At 43.8% G+C, this 22,954-nt stretch overlaps 1 long non-coding RNA gene across 1 annotated transcript; it reads right to left on the reverse strand.

The window, feature by feature from the left end:
• Nucleotides 1-3,168: 3,168 nt before the first annotated feature.
• On the reverse strand, nucleotides 3,169-7,624 carry LOC126076571 (uncharacterized). The gene is made up of 3 exons (XR_007517511.1): nucleotides 7,583-7,624; nucleotides 7,088-7,182; nucleotides 3,169-3,503 (listed from the first exon to the last, which is right to left on the reverse strand). It is a non-coding gene; the product is annotated as an uncharacterized LOC126076571 (long non-coding RNA).
• Between the last annotated feature and the right edge of the window lie 15,330 nt (nucleotides 7,625-22,954).

Genomic DNA, 22,954 nt, shown 5'->3' on the forward strand with positions numbered 1-22,954 from the left:
CTCTGGAATAGACATAAATATGGATCTCTTCCAGTTGGTTGGCCAGGTAGCCATCCTCCAAATTTCTTAACATACACAAGTGAGCACCTCCAATGCTGTATCCATTTGTTGAAAATTCTCAGTTGGTATTCCATCAATTCCTTGAGCCTTGTTTTTTGCCAATGCCTTTAGTGCAGTTTGGACTTCTTCCTTCTATACCATTGGTTCTTGATCATATGCTACCTCCTGAAATAGTTGACTGTCTACCAGGTCTTACTGGTACAGTGAATCTGTGTATTCCTTTCATCTTTTTTTGATGCTTCCTGTGTCATTCAGGAAACCCTGGTTAAGTGCTATGGCTGCTAACCAAAGGGTCACCAGTTCGAATCCACCAGGTGCTCCTTGGAAACTCTATGGGGCAGTTCTACTCTGTCCTATAGGGTTGCTTTGAGTCACAATTGACTTGACAGCAGTGGGTGTGGGTTTTTTTTTTTTTTTTTTGGTTTTGTGTTGTTCAGTATTTTGCCCATAAAATCCTTCATAATTGCAAGTTGATGCTTGAATTTTTTCTCCAGTAATTTCAGCTTGAGAAATGCTGAGCGTGTTCTTCTCTTTTGGTTTTCTAACTCCAGGTTTTTGCACATTTCATTATAATTCTTTACTTTGTCTTCTCGAGTCACCCTTTGAAATCTTCTGTTCAGCTCTTTTACTTCATCATTTCTTCCATTTGCTTTAGCTAGTACATTTATAAAATGCTCAAACTCATGAAAAAATTCTACATATATATATATATATTTCTAGATATACCTGTGTATATTAGTCTAATGTGCATGAGAATGACAGACATGAAATTCAGGATAGTGGTTAGCTCTGTGAAACATATGGAGACAGTGGGGAATAAATTATAGGATGGGTACATTACAGAGCTTCACTGTAGGTGTTCACGTTGATTTCTTAGGCTAGGTAGTGGGTCTATGTGCTTCATTATATTACTTGCTCTAACTTCTTGAGTATCTGTAAATAAAATTGCTGACAAAATTGCCAAGAATGCACTTGGTATTGCACTCAGTATAAATTAGATTACAAAAACAAAAGAGTAACCAAAAAGATAAATTCCAACCAGTCTAACCTTGTATAGTCTATCACTTCACATTCCAGATCTCATGAGATATTTTCATGAAGTTGGGTCTAGTCAGGTTCACTTACACAGAAAAATGTAGAAATAAAACTGTCCTGGAATTTTGCGATTAAAACCACCAAATACTTAGGAATTTTAACAATTGCATTGTCCAGACCTCCCATTTTTATGGGATAAATTGAGGCCCAGAGAGGCTGAGTGGCTTGCTCAAAGTCATTAGGCAGAGAATGTCCATAATGGACCCACAGTAAAGTCTCTTGGCCCCTGGTCTAGTGCTTGTCCCTGTACATAATATTCTTATCAGGCACAAAACAGCATTTCCCAAGAAGTCAGTCAGTTCCTGGACCACAGCATTAGCCAGGCTCAAGTTTGGGCACCATACCAGTGAGTCTTTTGCCATGCGACCATGAGAACAGGATTTCCTGGGGATGGGCAAACCCAGCAGCCAGATGTACGAATCAGATTAGTTATGCCCTCAGAGGGTGGATTCAGTTAATCACTCTAGCTGGACTTCCCATCGTAAATGGTGTAGGGCTTTTACAAGTCTAGGAAGAGGCAGGAAAGTATTGTGGTTCAGGACTCCCATCTGATCTCTGAGACTTGGCCAGCAGGGCACATGGCATAACAATCAAGAGTACTGACTTTGAAGTCAGACAGCCCTGGTTTCTGTCCTGGCTCTGCCACTTACTCATTGTTTAGACTCAGACAAGTTCTTCATCTCTCCAGTCCTTAGTTTCCTCATCAGAAAAGTGAGGATAATAAAATACTCATCTCATACATTTGGAATGAAACTGTATTCCAAACTGTGTGGGTGTGGGTATATGTGTGTAGCATCTAATACACAGTAAATGCTCAATTAAAAAAAAGTTGATTTGGAGTGAATTCTGACTCATAGTGACCCTGTGTGTGTCAGAATACAACTGTGTTTCATAGGGTTTTCAGTGGCTGATTGTTCAGAAGTCGGTCACCAGGCCTTTCGTCCCAGGCACCTCTGGGTGGACTTGAAACTCCAATCTTTTGGTCAGCAGCCACTTCTTTTACCATTTGCACTCCCCTGACATGCCTAAGCACTCACTGTTTGGTAAGATTATTATTATCCTTTTAGGAGAAAAGTCAAGGATTTCAGGGAATAAAAACAAGGTTACTCTGGGTCAGAGAACAAAAACATGCCTAGCACTGGACCACGTCCTTCTGCCACAAGTTTCATAGTCTAAGGTAAATGTGGCCTCTCCTCAGATTGCAGATGCAATGTGTGTGGTCTTTGAACTTTCCCATCATCTCACTCCAGCCCTCACAGAGCCCAGGGGAGAATGCTAATGACAGTAAAGCTGCCCTACCTTAACCTCCAGATAAGTGATCTTCCGTGGTGGGGGACACCCTGAGCAGGTGTGTCTTAGTTATCTAGTGTTATTATGACAGAAATACCACAAGTGGATGGCTTTACCAAACAGAAATTTATTCTCCCACACTTTAGGAGGCTAGAAGTCTGAATTCAGGGTGCCAACTCCAGGGGAAGGCTTTCTTTCTCTCTCTGCTCTGGGATAAGGTCCTTGTCATCAATCTTTCCCCTGGTCTAGGAGTTTCTCAGCCCAGGGACCCTGGGTCCAAAGGAAGTGTCTAGTTCCTGGTTCTTCTTGCTCGCTTCTCTCTTTTATATCTCAAAAGAGATTGACTCAAGATACAACCTAATCCTGTAGATCGTGTCCTACTTTGTTAACATAACTGCCTCTAATCCTGCCTCATTAACATTATAGAGGTTAGGATTTACAACACACAGGAAAATTACATCAGATCAACACATGGAGGACAACCACACAATACTGGGAATCATGGCCTAGCCAAGTTAACACACATTTTGGGTGGGACACAATTCAATCCATAACAAGGTGTTTACAACAGCCCTCAGCCAATAACACCCCAGTTGAAGAGCCTGGGAATGCCCCTCATGCAGTCTGTGGTTCCATGGGAAGGACAAAGGGTTGTTTCAGTTACGTCCCTACGCGAGGATACTTATGATACTCAGGAGGCAAAAAAGAAATTCTTAACAACACATGAAGCACCAAATCAATATGGTGGGCAAAAAGTAGGTGAGGACTTCAGAAGAGGGGGGACCAGTCCAGCTAAAGAAAAAAACTACAACTTGTTGTGAAATTTGTAAACCCCAGATGCAACCTCAACATTTGAGAGTAGCAATGAGTTTTGGGTCCTCCGGTCACACAACTCTTCCAGGCCCTCCATTTTTCTTTCTCTGTCTTGCTCACGAATAACTCCTTCTGCTCAGACTTCCTCAGCAGCTTCAAGCTCTCTTCTCTGAAGCTGGGTATTCTTTGGTCTCTGAATGTTCAGCCATTCCAAGGATGGAGTTTCGGCTCTCAGATTGGATTTCCTGAAGTGGGTGGAATTAAACCAGATTTCTAACTTTATTTTAACGTAACAGAATGTATTTTTTATATGTGAATACTATCCAAGATGGTCTAAAAAGTGAAACGTTTGTGCTTAAGAGAAACGAATGCTGTGTGTATGTTAACTCTCCGCTATCATCATACTGCACCTACTCACTCAGAAGGAATTGGTCCCTGCCATGTTGCCTGAAGGAGAGAGAATTAACTCTGGGGTGACTTTGGGACCTATGCTAGAATGTCTTCTAGTATTTTCAGAGCCATCTTGCAAATCTCCTGTTTTTCCCAAACTCCCACAAGCAGCGTAGGAGAAGCCTGAGAACGTGTTGCTTCCCCATCCACGTGTCCCATGTTCTCCTGACTTGCAGCTGGTTTCTCTTTTGCTGCTTCAGACCTACTCCTCCCCTTCCCCCCCCCCCCCACTTTCCACTGGCAATCTGCATTTCTGGGGCACCCCAGAGTTTCCTACCTGCCAATGCACTGGAGCTATTGAGATGCAAGTGTTTCTCTTGTTCTGCCACTAGGTTGGGGAGAACATCTCTCCCCCCTCATGTTAAACCCCATTAGAAGGGCCCACGCTATGCAGCTTGCATGCAACAGTTAGCGCCATGTTTTCTTACAGCCCTTTCTCCTGAGAGGATTCAGCTATGAGCCTACAGGGAGCTGTGCTCAGAGGCAAGTCTGCTGACAAACCAGACACTAAACCCAGATCGTCGTCCCTCACATCTCACATCACCATCCCCCTTCCCCTTCTCTTTGTCACCAAGTCAGGCTTGTCAAGCCAGGCTCCCTCTTCCCCTAGGATGAGCTTTCTCCCAGGAGACACCTCAAAAAGAAAAACCAAACCAGTTGCCATCTAGTCCGTTTTGACTCACGGAGACTCCATGTTTGTCAGAGCACAGATTTGCTCCTGGAGGAGGTTTGGTCGCTGATAAAATGATTTTGGGGCCACTCACCTTAACAAACCATCCTGCACAGGTCTAAACCTCCGTGTAGGCTCAAGCTGAAGCCCCCAGTACAGGTGCACCTGGACTAAAGGACATCATAATGGTCCTTCACTGCTTGGTGGCAGGGCCAGGGAACAGGATGAGGAGATGTCTCTCAGCAGTAGAACAGTTGTGCTGAAGTTCAGGATCAGGGCAGGTGCCATGCACATTCCTCTGCTACTTGGGTGAATGGAGTTTTGGCCACTCTCCAGCCGGAGTGCCCAGCATGTCCATAGTGCTCCTGGCTTCTCATGAGCAACAGGCACCGAGGGTCTACTGCAGGAGCCCAGGGTAGGTCTGCTTCGGGGGACCTCAGCATTGAGGGGGTTGTTGGGTCGATGCATGGTAGCCTTTGGAGAAAACAGAACTGGCCTGGGGTCCTGGGGTTCTTGGTGGGACTTCCTGCTGCCCACGCTGGGCTTTGGTGGTGACAGTTTTCTCTTGAGAAGCATGGGAAAGAGGAAGCCTTCATTTTGCCTTTGGGGGTGATAGGGAAACAGGGCTTATGTTCTGGGGAAAAATATGGTGGAGAATATGTTTTTCATTACATTGCACAGAGGCAGACGCACGGGCGGGTCAGGCCGGGGTCTTTGTAGCTGAGGCTTTAAAATTCATTTCCTTTGGAGGGGCAGCTGCCTGATGCATGCATTTTCCCAAATATTCTGACACTGTGAGACCCAGGACACGGTAATAAGAGACCTGGTAAGCCCTGATTGCACCTCTGCTCTTGGCCTCTTTCTTTCCTTTTCTTTTCATTGCGACCCACCCTCTCCGCACCCCCACCTCCCGGTGTCTGTTTCCCTCTAGCCCAGCCTATCCAGACTTCGCTGTTTCTGCCCTGCTTCTCGCCCTCCCGCCCCGAGCCCGCCAACCCGCAGCATGCTGGCCGCGCTGGTGCCAGGGCTGCCCACCAGGCAGACAGACTGAGCAGAGGCATCAAAGCCTGGCGTCTGCCCTGCACGCCCAGGGGAGGCTTCCACCATCTGCTTCCAATGAAGTGCGGGTTTCGGTGCATAGTATGGAAACAGAAGAGGAAAAACCATCGGGGTCCCGCCTGCAAAAACAATCATTACCAACTGAAATGGGCTCTCAGGAACTTCCGGGTAAAGAGCCCATCGCTCCTTAATGAAGAGGAATTCAGACAGGAATCCTGGCAGGCTCGCACAAAGAGCGGGGGGAGGAGTGGGATGTTTTCACTCACCACACAATTGGGGTGAGAGTCCCTTAACAGAGCAAATAGACAGCCCTACAACCAAAGCTGTGGAATCGGACACCAGCTCAGAGCTTGACTAGCTTCTCTCTGACTCAAAAGTTGAGGGCCGTAGGGGCTACAGTGTCAGGAGGGTGGGCTAAATTACCCCAGTAACCTCCGGCACCGAAACAAGGAGGAGGGCCAGCCAAAGCCAGAAAGGGGAGTCTGCCCAGTAGATGACAGGCAGTACACCAGACAGGGCCTGGCCAGCCTCAGGTCTGTGTGCGCTGACACACAGAGGGTCACGTCCTCCCTCCAGACAGACTCACGCTGGGGCTGCCTTCCAGAATGAGCCTCCCTACCCTTCAGCCCAGTTAAGCCCCGAGGTGAGGAGCTGCCATGTTTAAAATAGACCTTGACAAGACTACAGTTCAGCCAGAGAGCAGAGGAAGTGTAAATGACAGTGCCTGTCAAGAGCTAGGTGCTCAGTAACCACCGGCAATGAATGAAGGAACAAAGGAGTTTGGACAACTTCTTCGATCTTTTTCTTCCAGTGAGAAGAGCCACCAGCATTGCCCTTCTAGAAAGTGGTATAGATTTGCATACAATACGTGACTGCAGTGTTCAGGGCATGGTGTGTGTGTGTGTGTGTGTGTGTATTCAAAAACCCTACTTTCCCTCCTAGCTCACTGATGCCTGAAATTCCAAACTTAAAATCCTGTTTCTTTCTTCCATCCTTAAGATGCCATTATCTCCGAGAGGAGACTAACACTTGAAGCCTTATCAGTAATTGGCATCATAGGGGAAATTAGCTCATCAAACTCTTCTGAAGAGAAGGGCTTAATGGGAGGAAAAAAGGAAGAAAATTAGAGCGCCGAGTACCTGATACGGGAGCAGAACACCGTAGAGGAAAAAGATGATTGCAAAAAAGGGGTTGCTCGACTTCATACTTCTGTTGAGAGGGGCCCCCAACCTTTTGCAATTATGGAGAGCGGCAGTGAGCATGTGGCCAAAGTTGTCTCCCACGTTCCCCCCAAAATAAACCCGTTGCTGTCGAGTCCGTTCTGATCCATGGCGACCCCAAGTGTGTCAGGATAAAACTGTGCTCCACAGGTTTCTCAAGGGCTGACTTGTTGGAAATAGATTGACAGACTTTTCTTCTGAGGTGCTTGTGGTTGGACTCGAACCTCCAATCTTTCCATTAGCAGCCAAGAGTGATAGCCATATGCACCACCCAAGGGCTCCTTCCCATTTTTCCAAAGACCACAAATTCCACTTAAATGTTTCTCAGAGAAAAACCTCTGTTGTTAGGTAGCTGGTCTTACAAGTCTGGATTCCTAGAGGTGGGTCCATTACTGACCCTGCTGCCAAATACTGTACTTGACATCCTTACCTTCTTAATGCGTCGGGACTTACACTTCTCAGAGGGCTTCTACCCAGCTTTTTCTCCTTATCTTCACCACAGCATAGATACACGGTAATTTTTACCTATTGGTGAAAGAAAGCCAATGAAGCACAAGTGGGGCTGAGGGAACAAAGCATGAGAACAGAGTACCTCGAACCCCAGCCTTGTCCTCAGTTTCCTCAGCTCCATTAATGAATGCACAGTGCACACATGTTTGTGCACATACGCACACAGTGCACGCATACACACGTACACACACGTATGCACACAGGCATGTCCTCACATCTCACGCACCAGAATGCAGTTAAGGAGCCACATTCTGCTTGCTGGGAATGAGTCACTCAGATGCAACACTGAAGCAACAGTGACTCTTGTCTACACGGCTTACACAAACAGACAGCTCTCCAAAAGTCAGACATCAGCTCACTGAACTCACTGTCTTGGTGTGCACACACACATCAGCTCAGCAATGGCAATGCTTACAATAAACACCTCCTTAATTTTTCCCAGGCTGAGAGAAGGTGCTGACGGCTGAGAACGGGGTCACTCTTCCCCTCCACTGAGCAGAGCAGCAGGGATTCTTGTCCTCCCAGTCGGTGGGCTATTTATTTACTCAGCTCTCAGGATAGCTCCTCAACATTGGAGTGGCTGGCTTAAGCAAACCAGAGTGCGGTGGCTGCAAGTGCAAGGACTAGGACGCACTGGCTATCCGTTCCATCCAGCTCTTTCCTGAGCTCAGAACGTCTACAAAAATCCCAGAGCGGGAAGGCCAGGGTTCTGGGAATCTCCCTTGCCACATACAGGTCTGCAGCCAGCCCAGCAAAGACAAGAGATACTACGCTCAGATACTGGACAAAAGTTAGTGGGTCAGACAGGTCACCAAGCTGGGCATCAAAGCTCTTGTTGGTAATATCAAGAAATTTAAGGAGTTACTCATCACACATTGCTCATTCTTTAGCCTATAGCAGTGCACACCTGCTTTGGAATTTTCCGTTTTGTTTTCTGCATACTAGAGTGCTGTCAGCAGAGACTATTCTAATTTTTAACATATATTCCCATACAGTTTCCTGAAAATGCAGGACATCCATTAGGCAATCCAGATAAGACTGTTACGGGTGGCTTCAAGGATAGTGTAATTTTTCCAAAGTTACACAAAGCCTTCCCCAGCTTTGGAGGTAACAATAAGTAGTTCAGACCCTTGGCACAGTGGTTAAGAGTTTGGCTGCTACCAAAAAGTCAGCAGTTCTAATCAGCAGCGGCTCCTTGGGGACCATATGGGGCAGTTCTACTCTGTCCCATAGGGTCACTATGAGTCAGAATTGACCAGACGGCAACGAGTCTACTACAATTTTAGGTCAGCTGGGGAGAATTGAGTCAAGTGCCATACTGTGAACCTGATTGGTTACTAATGTGTTTGAAACTATAGAGTCCATTTATTTTGCTTCAGGGATCTGGCCATCCATTGCTTGTTGTTGTTGTTGCCACTGAGACACCTCCAACTCTTGGCGACCCCGTGTACGATCGAATGAAACACTGGCCAGTCCTGCGCCATCTTCATGCTCACTGTATATTTGGGTCCATTGTTGCAGCCACTGTGTAGTAGTGTCTTCCAGCCTAGGGGGCTCATCTTCCAGCGCTACATCAGACAATAGTCTGTTGTGATCCATAGGGTTTTTACTGGATTTTTTTTTTAAGTAGATCACCATGCCTTTCTTCCTAGTTTGTTTTAGTCTGGAAGCTCTGCTGAAAGCTGTCCACCATGAGAGACCCTGCTGGTATTTGAAATATCAGTGGCTTAGCTTCCAGCATCACAGCAACATGCAAGCCACCACAGTACAACCAACTGGCAGATGGGTAGTGAATCTATTGTTTAGTGACCACAAATTACAGCCCACAGAAGTAAAGTGTAATAATATCAATAGCTAACAGCACTCTAATAGTGATTATACTGGGCCAAGCATACTGTAAGCACTTTGCATATGTTAACTCATTTCACCATCACAACAATTCTATGAGATAGGTTCTTTTATCCCCACTGCACGGATAAGGAAACTGAGTGCAGAGAGGTTAAGTAACTTTCCCAAAGTCATAGCTGGTTAACTAGACTATGTATCAACCCAACGCTCCATTTCGCCTCACTCTTCCACATTGGGAATTGCCAACCATGATGATTCATTAACTGTGGTTAATTAGTGGAGCTGATTTGCTTGTGGCTGGCTTTGTGGTGCCACCATTAGGAGGAGAAAACACCACTCCAGCCGGATCAGTAAGAAACTCGAGAACGAGTGAAAGGTGAGGAGAATGTGGAGCTGAGGTCAATGCCTCCACTCCAGGAGCAAGCAGCTGGGAAGGTGGGCCTCTGTGCAGCCCCCACCCTCCCAAGCAGTGGCCCGGGGCAGTGAGCCAAATTGAGGGGCAAAGCAGCCTTGCCTGTGGACTGCGGTGCGTGGAAAGGAGGCACAGGGCCTGTGCAGCAGACGCCAAAGGCAAAAGCGAAAGGGAAAGCCAGGCTGACCATCTGGTTGGGCCATCTACCCAAAAGGATTAGATGGGTCAGAGGAGTCCAGGTGGGAGTCAGAGAGATGGAAACCATAACCCCAGAGTGGAGGCAGAGCTAGGAAAGGAATGGCGGCCAGGTACAGGATGGCCGCCCAAGCCTAGTGATCACCCAAAGCTGCCTCTTTGGGAAGCATTCAGGTCTGGGTGTGTTTCTGGGGTAGGGGAAGGCAAGGTTCTGCTCCTCTTATATACCTGGCTTGGTTGAATCTGGTACTGACGCTGGGATATTATTTAATTACTATTATATTCTACAAATAGAGCCTTGGTAGTAATCTACTGCTAACTGAAAGGTCGGCGGTTCAAAATCACAGTGACTCTGCGGGAGAAAGATGTGGCAGTCTGTTTCCATAGAGATTTACACCCTTGGAAACCCTATGAGGTTGATATGCGTCCACAGTGGGTTTGGTTTTGTTATATTTTATGAGGATATAACCCAAACGCAGGAATCTCAATTTACTCCAACCCACGCTAGGGTTCAGAGAAGCAAGGCTGGGTAGTGGGTAGAAGAAAAGGTTTGGGGGTCAGGATAGACCTGGGCTGAGACTCTGGCTTAGCTAGTTAGCTCTGTGACCTTGGGCAAATTAATTAACCTCCCCCCAAGCCTCAGTCTCCTCAGCTATAAAATGAGAATAATAATACAAATAAAACTCACTGGAAACTTTTAAATGAGAAAACAAGTGTACGTTGGTTTGCTTAATGCAATAAATGATACCTTGTAGTGTTGTAATTATCGGTGTTAGGAATGTTGAAAGTTGTTGTTTGGAAAGTGGCAAGAAAGGGACAGGACTGAGGTACAATCGACACTCTAATTGTTTTTTCCTCTCTACTTCAAACTAAGTAGTCCCTGGATGGTACAAATGGCTAAGTGCTGGCATATGAATCAGAAAGTTGGAAGTTCAAGCCCACCCAGAGCTGCCTTAGAAGAAGGGCCTGGTGATCTACTTCTGAAAAAGCAGCCACTGAAAGCCTCATGGAGCACAGTTTTGGTCTGATACACACGGGGTCACTATGAGTTGGAGTCAGCTCAGTGGCAACTGGTTTAGTGCTTCTAACTAGATGGGTATGAGCCTTTCCAAAGGACCGTCCCCTTGCCCTTGCCCTTGCCCTGAGTAGCTACTAGGTGCCTAAGGTGTGATAGGACATGGGTGGGACGCAGGCTGGGAGGAACCCCTCCGGCTTTTTCCTGCTTCCTCACCTCTCACCTCACTTCCTGCTTCACCTGGAAGAACAGCCAGCAGATAGGTGCCTGGTCTTCCAAATCTGGATGCCTGAGAGACGAGTCTGTTTTTGACCCCCACTTCCCAAGGCCACGCTTTCTTTCCCTTGACATCTCAGTGTGTCCAGTGCTTTGCTATTCTCGAAGTGCTTCTACACAACTTTTCTCACTTATCCTCACAACAACATAGACACGTGGTATTTTTAACCCGTTGGCATAAGAAAGCAAAGGTGGCTAGGTGGTGCAAATGGTTAGTGCTCGACTACTGACTGAAAGGGGGGCAGTTCAAACTCACCCAGCAGCACCACAGAAGAAAGGCCTGGTGATCTGCTTCCATAAAAATTGCAGCCAAGGTTGGAGAGAGATGCTGATGAGGAGTGAGCTACTTGCGCCATGAGGACACTTGGGACTATGTTGGCATCTCCTGTCTGGAGGGGAGATGGGAGGGTAGAGGGGGTTAGAAACTGGCAAAATGGTTAGGAAAGGAGAGACTGGAAGGAGGGAACGGGCTGACTCATTAGGGGGAGAGTAAATGGGAGTATGTAGTAAGGTGTATATAAGTTTATACGTGAGAGACAGACTTGATTTGTAAACTTTCACTTAAAGCACAATAAAAATTATTTAAAAAAATTAAAAATCACAATAGATATGTAGTAACTTCAGTGAAGGGTAAGACAGTACAGAATACTGGGGAAGTCAGCACAGCTTGACCAAGGCAAGGTCTTGGAAGATTCATAGACACATCCAAATTCCCTGAGGGACCAAATTACAGGACTGAAGGCTAGGGACCATGGCCTTGGAGGACATCTAGCTCAACTGACATAACAAATTTTATAAAGAAAACAATCTACGTCCTACTTCAGTGAGTAGCATCTGGGGTCTTAAAAGCTTATGAGTGGCCATCTAAGATACTCCACTGGTCCCAACCCATCTGGAGCAAGGTAGAATGAAGAAAACCAAAGACACAAGGGAAATATTAGTCCAAAGGACTAATGGACCACAACTACCACAGCCTCCACCAGACTGAGCCTAGCAAAACTAGATGGTGCCCAGCTACCACCACTGACTGCTCTGACAAGAATTACAACAGTGGGTCCCAAACACAGCTGGAGAAAAATGTAGAACAAAATCCTAACTCACAATAAAAGACCAGTCTTACTGGTCTGACAGAGACTGGAGAAACCTCGAGAGTATGGACACCGATCACCCTTTTGACTCACTACTGAAGTCACCCCTGCAGTTCGCACTTCAGCCAAAAATTAGACAGGCCCATAAAACAAAATGAGACTGAACGGGCACACCAGCCCAGAAGCAAGGACGAGAAGGGCAGAAGTGGGCACGAAAATTGGTAATGGGGAGCCCAAGGTCAAGAAGGGGAGAGTGGTGATATGTTGTGGGGTTAGCAGCCAATGTCACAAAATGATATGTGTACTAATTGTTTAATAAGACACCAATTTGCTCTGTAAAGCTTCATCTAAAGTAGAATTTAAAAAAGGGTGAAAAAAAAAATTGCAGCCATGAAAGCAGAGCCAACCGGGTGCTGTAGATGGATGAACCAAGCTGACCCTCTGCAGCAAAGAACTGAAAAACTAAAACAGATACAACGTCAATCCTTGAAACCTAAGCATCAAATAAAAGGATAAAGAACTAGATCAAACACCAAAGGAAAAAAGAAACTGATGGAAAATAGAGAATGAGGAGAGATACAGAGTGGAGGTCCCTTGACAACTAACATGGCACAGCATCACCATCTTGGAACACAGCCAGCAATGACCCCAGATAGGGAGTATGGGAAAACAACTTCACCAACCTCTTAACAGGAGATGGATGACCCCGTTACCAGAGAAACATGCCTTCCCACCCCTCACCCTTCTGCCCTATACGCTACCTGCCCCCCTTCCTGCTGGGCCACGCTGCACTGCCATAGCTAGAGAGCCACTGGCCCTCTGACACTCAGGTCCATCCCACCCCTACCCTGGTTCACACCGTGCTGTCATTTTTTTTCTTGCTTTTTTTTCTTTCCCTTCTTTATTTTCTTCCTTCCTCCCACCTAGCTCCATATGTCACCGCCCCCGCCAACCAACCCTTGGGTCACCCTGCCCCCACTAACCAGCCTGCACTGCACCATCAGTTTTTAAACTTCATTTTATTATTATTTTTCTTTTTCTTTTCTTCCTTCCTTTTCTTTCTACCTCCCACCTAGCCCTATACATCACCTTCTCCCACTCCCACCAGGCCATGCCACACCACTGTGGCTAGAGAGCCACTGCCCGCCGCTGCCCTAGGCCGGTCCCACCCCCACTTGTTAGCTCCACCCACCTCACCATTTTTTTTCTCTTTTCTTTCCCCTCCCAACCTAGCCTGGTAAGCCACCTCCCCTCCCTTCCCACCAACTCTCGGGTCTTCCCCACCCACACTCGCCTGCCTCTACCATGCAGAAAGTTTTATTTATTTATTTTCATTTTTTTCCTCTTTCTTTCTTTCTCTCACCTAGCCCTATATGCCACCTCCCTCCATTCCTGCTGGACCCCTCTGCACTGCCATGACTAGAGAGCCACCAGCACACTGGCCCACTGCTGCTCTGGGTCCTCCCTTTCCCTACTGCAGCCCCCACCATGCTGCCAATTTTTCTTCCTTTTTCTTTCTGTCTTCCTCCCACCTAGCCAGGTACATCACTTCCCCATCCCACTGGCCCAACCCACTGGTCCACGACTTTTTTCTTTTTTTCCCTCTTCCTTCCTTTTGTTTCTCCCAACCACCTAGCCCAGTACACAACCTTCCCCTCTTCCCACCAGCCCTCACTGCAACACTGGCTAGAGAGTCTCCAGCCCAACACTGCCCCAGTCCATCCTACCCCCACCCATTAGCTGCAACCATGCCACCACTTTTTTTAATTTTATTTCTTTTCTCCTCCCTGCCACCTCACCCCATAGGCCACCACCCCCTTCTCACTGGCCCTACTATGCTGCTGTGGATAGAGTGCCACTTGCACACCAGCCCACCACTGCCAAGGGTCTGCCGTGTCCCCTCCCACTGGTCCCCACCATACTGCCATTTATGCCACTTATTTTATTCTTTTTCTTTCTACCTCCCACCCAACCCCATATGCTACCTTCCCCCTTTTCCAGCCAGGCCCTAGTTCTGCCGTGCCTCTACCCACTGGCTACATTTTTTTCTTTCTTTCTCTTTTCCTTTCTTTCTCCCCACCGACCAAGCCTCATATGGCACCCCTCTTCCAGCCAGCTCCCACTGTGCTACTGTGAATAGAGTGCCGCTGATGCTCAGGGCCACTGCTGCACTGGACTCACACTGCCCCACCCCTTCTGTCACTCTACCAGCTGCTGAAAAGAGGTAAGCAAGCCTGTATCACTCCCCATCTGACACCTCCACCTATCTGAAAAGGAGCCGTGAACACTCTCACACTATCAAACCAACATCAGGAGGCAGCCAGCACCTACCCAGTACACCCTCAGCCACCTCACCAACAAGTGTAAACTGAAGCAGGCTCACCCAGCCCACTACTGTTCTGCCCACCCACATAAGGTGGTGAGAGCTATCATGCCCACAGATAAGCAAGCAGCAAAGTATGCCTGGCCTGCCTGCCCTCACATATCAAAACAAAACAAAAAAGCAGGATGAAACAAATGAACATAAATCAATAAAGAAAATAATACCTTAACATCTTGAAGAAAACAGAAAATATCAAAACATACAAAAAAAAATCAGGACAAGATGGCTTCAGCAAGTGGCCAGAATGAAGAATCATATGACCTACTGGAAGAAGAAAAGTCAGTGTAACTATCTGATATGGAATTCAAAAGACTAATATTTAGGGATCTCAAAGAGATTAGGAAAGAGATCAAGGAAAACGCAGACAAAACCAAGAAAAAAAGACAAAATTATGGAGAACACAGACAGAACCAATGAGAACATAGCCAAAATCAAGGAAAACACAGACAAAGCAACAGAAGAGTTTAGGAAAATAATACAAGAACAAAGTCAAAATAAATAAACAATTAGAACTCATACAAAAACAGCAACTAGAAACCCAAATGATAAACAACAAAATTTCAGAAACGGACAACTCAATAGAAGCTCTTACAAGCAAATTTGAAACAATGAGAATGAAGAAAACCTAAAAATTATGTGGGACACAATCAAGAGCAAAAATCTGTGTGTGACTGGTGTTCCAGAACAGAGGGAGAAAACGGAAAACACAGAGAAGATAGTTGAAGATTTTCTGGCAGAACACTTCACAAATATCATGAAAGACAAAAAGCTGACCATCCAAGAAGCTCAATGAACCCCATACAGGATAGACTCCAAAAGAAAGTCACCAAGACATATTATAATCACACTTGCCAAAACCAAAGACAAAGAAAGAATCTTGAGAGCAGCTTGAGAAAAGCGAAAAGTCGGTTACAAAGGAGAAACAATAAATTTCTTGCTCTGATTTCTCAGCAGAAACTATGCAGGAAGGAAATCGGATGACACATATAAAACCTTGAAAGAAAAAACTGCCAACTAAGAATAATATATCCTGCAAAACACTCTCTTAAATACAATGGAGAAATTAGGACACTTCCAGATAAGCAGAAATTAACAGAATTTGTGAAAATCAAACCAAGTGTACAAGAAATATTAAAGGAAGTGCTTTGCTTAGAGAGCCAACAACATCAGACCACAATCAGAGACTAGGACACAGGACAGCATCAGCCAGATACCAACATCGGTAAAGAACTCTCGATAACAAAACAAAGATAAAAGACTTAAAACAAGGAAACAGAGATGTCAATCTGAAAATGATAACAATGCCAAAGAATAAACGGGGGAATAAACAGTGTAGCTATACAACTTTCAAATAGAGAGGAAGTCAAGGCAATATCAATTAATAAAAGACTGGTTCAAACTTAGGAATATAAAGTAAACATCAAGGTAACCACAAAAAGTTAACAAACCTACTATTAAAATAAAAAAGAAGAAAAACATAAAGACTTAGTAAACATGAAATCTATAATAATGAAAGAAAATCCACAAACAAAAGGAAGTCACCACAGGAATATAAAAGGAACAAAAAAAGTCAGCACCACAAAAAAAAAAAAAAGCATAACAATATGGCAACAATAAACTCATACCTTCCAATAATCACACTGAATATAAATGGTTCAAATGCATCTGTAAAGAGACAGAGAGTGGCAGAATGGATAAAAAAGCAAGACCCATCAATATGCTGTCTACAAGAGACACACCTCAGACAGAAAGACATAAATATATTAAAAACAAAGGACGGAAAAAATATATCTAGTAAACAGTAACCAAAAAAGGGCAGGAGTAGCAACACTAATTTCAGATAAAATAGAATTTAAGGCAAAATAACCATAAAAGGCAAGGAAAGACATTATATAATGATTTAAGGAATAATTTACTAAGAAGTAAAAAAAAAAAAGACATAACCTTAATATATATCTATGGACCCAATGACAGGGCTTCAAAATACATAAAACAAACTCTAACAGGACTGAAAATAGAAAGAGGCAGTTCCACGACAATAGTAGAAGACTTCAACACACCACTCCCAGTAAAGGACAGAACATCTAGAAAGAAACTCAATAAAGATACAGAAGATTTAAAGCACAAAATCAACCAAGTTCACCTCATACCCATATAGAGAACACTCCACCCAAGAGTAGCAAAGTACATTCTTTTTCAATGCACATGGAACATTCTTCAGAATAATAGACCACCTTTTAGGCCACAAAGCAACCCTCTATAAAATCCAAAACATTGAAATAATACAAAGCATTCTCTCTGATCACAATGCCATGAAAGTATAAATCAATAACAGAAAAAGCAAGGAAAAAAATCAAATACATGGAAACTGAATAACATCTTGCTTTAAAACAACTGGGTAAAGAAGAAATCAAAGAGGGAATCAAAAAGCTCCTAGAATCAAATACGAATGAACGCACATTATACCAAAACCTTTGAGATGCAGCAAAGGCAGTGCTCAGAGGTCAATTTATAGCAATAAACAGACACATCAAAAAAAAAAAAAGGAACAGACCAAAATCAAAACATTAGCCCTACAATTTGTACAAACAGAGAATAGCAAAAGTAGCCCACAACCACCAGAAGACAGGAAATAATAAACACTAGAGCAAAAATAAATGAGACAGAGGAAACAATTGAGAGAATCAATAAGACCAAAAATCGGTTCTTTGAAAAGATCAACAAAATTGCCAAACCATTGTCCAAACTGACAAAAGAAAAATAGGAGAGAAAGCAAATAACCCAAATAAGAAATGAGATGGCGGACACTACAACCGATTTAACTGAAATAAAAAGGATCATCACAGAATACTATGAAAAAAAGTACTTCAACAAATTTGAGAACTTAGAAGAAATGGATAAATTTCTAGAAACACACTACCTACCTAAACTAACATAAACTGAGATAGAAAATCTAAACAGATCCATAACAAAAGAAGAGACTGAAGAGGTAATTTAAAAAGTTCCCAAAAACAACAACAACAGAAAACCCCTGGCCCGGACAGCTTCACTGGAGAATCCTACCAAACATTCAGAGAAGAGCTCACAATAGTACTACTCAAACTATTTCAGAGCTTAGAAAAAAGAATACTTCCAAATTCATTCAATGAAGCCAGCATAACCCCAATAACAAACAAAAAAAGAAAATTACTGACCAATATCTCTTATGAATATAGATGCAAAAATTCTCAATAAAATTCTAGCCAATAGAATTCAGCATCATAAGAAAAAAATAATACACCATGACCAAGTGGGATTCATACCAGGAAGTCTCAACATTAGAAAACTGATCAAGGTAATCTAACACATAAATAGAACAACAACAACAACAAAAAAATCACATGATCTCAATCGACACAGAAAAGGCGTTTGATAAAGACCAACACCCATTCTTAATAAAAGCTCTCATTAAAATAGGTATAGAAGGGATATTCCTCAACATAATAAAGGGCATCTATACAAAACCAGGAGACACTGGTGGCGTAGTGGTTAAGTGCTACGGCTGCCAGTCAAAGCGTCAGCAGTTCGAATCCGCCGGGCGCTCCTTGGAAACTCTATGGGGCAGTTCTGCTCTGTCCTATAGGGTCACTATGAATCAGAATAGACTCGATGGCACTGGGTTTGGTTTTGGTCTTTTTATACAAAACCAAGAGCCAACATCGTTCTCAAAAGAGAGAGGCTGAAAGCATTCTACCTGAGAACAAGAAAAAGACAAAAATGCCCTTTACCACCACTCCTTCCTGTGCTGGCAGTCCTAGCTAGAGCAATACGGCAACAAAAAGAAATAAGGTGCATTCAGATTGGAAAAGAAGAAGTAAAACTATTCTTATTCACAGATGATATGATCCTATACATAGAGCACCCAAAAGACTCCACAAGAAAAGTACTGGAACTAATAGAAAGATTTAGGAGAGTAGTAGGACACAAAATCAAAATGCAAAAATCAGTTGGATTCCCATACAACAAAGAAGAGAACTTCAAAAAGGAAATCAGGAAAGCAATATCATTTATAAGAGCCCCTAAAAAGACAAAAATACTTAGGAATAAACCTAACCAGGGAAGTTAAAGACCTATACAAAGAAAACTACAAAGTATTACCTCAAGAAACCAAAAGAGACTTACATAAATGGAAAAACATACTATGCTCATGGATAGAAGACTCAACATTTTGAAAATGTCAGTTCTACCCAAGCCCAGTGCAAATACCAACATCATTCTTTAATGAGATGGAAAAAATAATCACCAAATTTATAAGGAAAGGAAAGAGACCCCAGATAAAGGAAGCATTATTGAAAAAAAAGAACAAATGAGGAGTCCTCACACTACCTGACCTCAGAACCTACTATAGTGCCACAGTAGTCAAAACAGTCTGGTACTGGTACAATGACAGACACATAGACCAATGGAACAGAACAGAGAACCCAGACTTAAACCCATCCACCTACGGTAGCTGATCTTTGACAAAGGACCAAAGTCCATTAAATGGGGGAAAGGCAGTCTTTTTAACAAATGGCTCTGGCAAACTGGATGTCCATTTGTAAAAAAAAATGAAACAAGACTCATACCTCACAGCATACACAAAAACTAACTCAAAATGGATCAAAGGCCTAAATGTAAAATCTAAAATGACAAAGATCATGGAAGAAAAAATAGGGACAATCATTTGGCAAAATAATTCTATTATGAAAACATTCTGCATCCCACTTTGAAATGTGGCATCTGGGGTCTTAAATGCTAACAAGCAGCCATCTAAGATGCATTGATTGGCCTTAACCCACCTGGATCAAAGGAGAATGAAGAACACCAAGGTCACACAATAACTATGAGCCCAAGAGACAGAAAGGGCCACATGAACCAGAGACTTACATCATCCTGAGACCAGAAGAAGAGATGGTGCCCGGCCACAACCGTTGACTGCCCTGACAGGGAGCACAACAGAGAACCCCTGAGGGAGCAGGAGAACAGTGGGATGCAGACCCTAAATTCTCATAAAAAGACCAGACTTAATGGTCTGACTGAGACTAGAGGAATCCCGGCGGTCATAGTCCCCAAACCTTCTGTTGGCCCAGGACAGGGACCATTCCCGAAGACAACTCATCAGACATGGAAGGGACTGGACAATGGGTTGGAGAGAGATGCTGATGAAGAGTGAGCTACTTGTATCAGGGGGACAATTGAGACTGTGTTGGCATCTCCTGTCTGGAGGGGAGATAGGATGGTAGAGAGGGTTAGAAACTGGCAAAATTGTCACGAAAGGAGGGATTGAAAGGGCTGACTCATTAGGGGGAGAGTAAGTGGGAGTATGGAGTAAGGTGTATATAAGCTTATATGTGACAGACTGACTTGATTTGTAAACGTTCACTTAAAGCTCAATGAAAATTATTAAAAAAAAAAATAGGGACAAGGCTAGGGGCCCTAATACGTGGCATAATACAATACAAACCATGACCAAGAATGCACAACCACCAGGAGATAAGCTAGATAACTGGGAAATCCTAAAAATTAAACACGTTCATCAAAAGACTGCACAAAAAAGGTAAAAAGAGAACCTACAGATTGGGAAAAAATTTTTGGCTACAACATACCCAACAAAGTTCTAATCTCTAAAATCTGTAGACTATTTCAACACCTCAGTAACAAAAAGACAATCCAATTAAAAAATGGGCAAAGGATATAAACAGACACTTCACCAAAGAAGACATTCAGGCAGCTAACAGACATATGAGGAAATGCTTGAGGTCGTTAGCCATTAGAGAAATGCAAATCAAAACTACGTTGAGATACCATATCACCCCAACATTACTGGCACGAATCAAAAAAACAGAAAATAACAAATGTTGAAGAGGTTGTGGGGAGATTCGAACTGTTATGCAGTACTGGTGGGAAAGTAAAATGGTACAACCACTATGGAAAATGATGTGGCGCCCCCTTAGAAAGCTAGAAATAGAAATACCATATGATCTAGCAATTCCACTCCTAGGAATATATCCTAGAGAAATAAGAGCCGTCACATGACTAGACATATGCACGCCCATGTTCACTGCAGCATTATTCATGATAGCAAAAAGATAGAAACAACCTAAGTGCCATCAACACTTGAATGGATAAACAAACTATGGTACTATGGAATACTATGCAACGATAAGAAAAATGATGAATCTGGGAAACATCTCACAACATTGATGAATCTAGAGGGCATTGTGCTGAATGAAATAAGTCAACCACAAAAGGACAAACATTGTAGGAGACCACTATTATAAAAACCCAAGAAAAGATTTGCACACAGAAAGAAACAAGCTTTGATGGTTACGAGGGAGAGGAGGGGCGAAGAGGGGAAATCACTAACTAGAAAGTAGACAAGTGTTAACTTTGGTGAAGGGAAAGACAACACAATTTGACCAAGGCAAAGCCATAGAAGTTTCCTAAACACATCCAAACCACCTTGAAGGACCAAGTTACTGGGGCTGAGGGGTAGGGACCTGGTCTCAGGGGACATCTAGGTCAATTGGCATAATATAGTTCGTAAAGAAAATGTTCTACATCCTACTTTGGTGAGTAGTGTCTGGGGTCTTAAAAGCTTTCGAGCAACCATCTAAGCTACATCTATTGGTCCCAGCATGTTCGGAGCAAAGGAGAATGAAGAAAATCAAAGACACAAGGGAAACATTAATCCAAAGGACCAATGGACCACACAAACCACAGACTGCACCAGCCTGAACCCAGAACAACTAGATGGTGCCCCCTTACCACCATAGACTGCTCTGACCAGGGTCACAATAGAGGGTGCCGGACAGAGCAGGGGAGAAATGTAGAACAAAATTCAAATTCACAGGAAAAGACCAGACTTACTGGTCTGACAGAGACTGGAGGAACCCCTGAGACTATGGCCCCTGGACGCCCTGCTAACTCAGAACTGAAGCCACTCCCAATGTCCACATTTCAGCCAAAGATTAGACAGGCCTATGGAACAAACAACTACACAGGTGAGGAATGTGCTTCTTGGTTCAGTCAAGTATAAGAGACTAAATGGCAACACCTGCCCAAAAAGCAAAGACCCCAGGGTGGAAAGGGAAAGCAGAAGGGTGCCGACACATGTGAGGACTGCGACCAATGTCACAACACAATTTGTGTGTAAGTTTTTTTAATGAGAAACTAATTTTTGCTGTAAACTTTCACCTAAAACACAATAAAAAAAAAAAAAAAAAAAAAACCAGTGGCAATATGAAAAAAAAAAAAAAGAAACGCTTATTGTTATTTAAAAAAAAAAAAAAAAATTGCAGCCAAGAAAACCCTATGGAGCATTTAACTTGAGGGCACTTGATCTACGTAGTCATAATAAAGATAAGGTATATATTTCCTTTTTTATTATTATTTTTTCCATAAAGCAGCTTTTTTTGTTTTCCTTTTTCAGCCATTACTACTATTTATTTCCAAATTTTTTCATTACCACAAACAGAAGTTCTGTAGTCATTAAGTAATAACTCCCTATTCCCCTCTGCCCCTAGTCCCTGGTAAACTCTAATCTACCTTCTGTCTCTGCATTTACCTGTTCTGGAGATTTCATAGGATAGCATGGTATTTGTCCTTTTGTGTCTGGCTTCATTTCGCATTGCATAATATTTCAGAACTTCATTCCTTTTTATGGCTGAATATGTCTTTGATTTTTAAAATCATTTTCTCAGAAGAGTTCTCTGAGTTCCTAACTCCATCCTAGGAAGCTGGCATGGGCCGAGAAGGATCTAGCTCCATGAGGATTGCCCATCTAGAGGCCGAATCTGACCTTTCTGGCCTTACCTGAGTCTAAACGACGCCTTTGGCTCCATTAATGCCCCTGTCTGCAACATATATTATCTGTTGGGTTTTTAGACTCTTCGCAACTCTCTACTTAAGCGTCCATCTTTTAAACCCTGAGGACAAAATCTGTGTTTATGTGTTTGGACAGAGCTCCTATCATCTTGAATAGTTGGCCTGTCTCCAGCTTTGTGACAGGATGTGGGCCCCCTATTCATCAACTGGGACCTTCAAACCTGAGTGAAACTGGGCTCACATGAGTCCCGGGCACCTTATCCTCCTTCTAGGACTGCTTTCCATCCCACCAAGGGATATTTACCTCATAGCTAGGAGAGCTGGGCGCTGGAGCCCACAGCTCACACAGCCCCTGCCCAGCTAAAAGTGAATGGCCTAAGGATACATCCCTTAACAAAGGAAAATATTAAGGGAGCCCGGCTTTCCCAGCTGCCTAGGAGTGGAAAGGAAGCTGGGTCCTATGACTCATACAATGCCATCAAAACAATTCAAGGAACTGTCCATAGGAAGTGACCAAAATAGCCCTCGGGTTGATGGTGTAAAGAAAATGGAAGCCAGTAGCTCTGTGACACAAGGACAGGACACACACAAAAAAGAAAAGAAATTTTCCCCATAGCAGGGGAAACAGACGTTTATAAACTGAAACGAAGTTGTTTGTTAACTCCCAGGCCCAGGAAGGAAAAGATTCCAGAGGAGGACAGAGGGAGAGCAGTGGGGTCTAGGGG

Source organism: Elephas maximus, chromosome 4, assembly GCF_024166365.1.
Source record: "Elephas maximus indicus isolate mEleMax1 chromosome 4, mEleMax1 primary haplotype, whole genome shotgun sequence".
Classification (NCBI taxonomy): Eukaryota; Metazoa; Chordata; class Mammalia; order Proboscidea; family Elephantidae; genus Elephas; species Elephas maximus.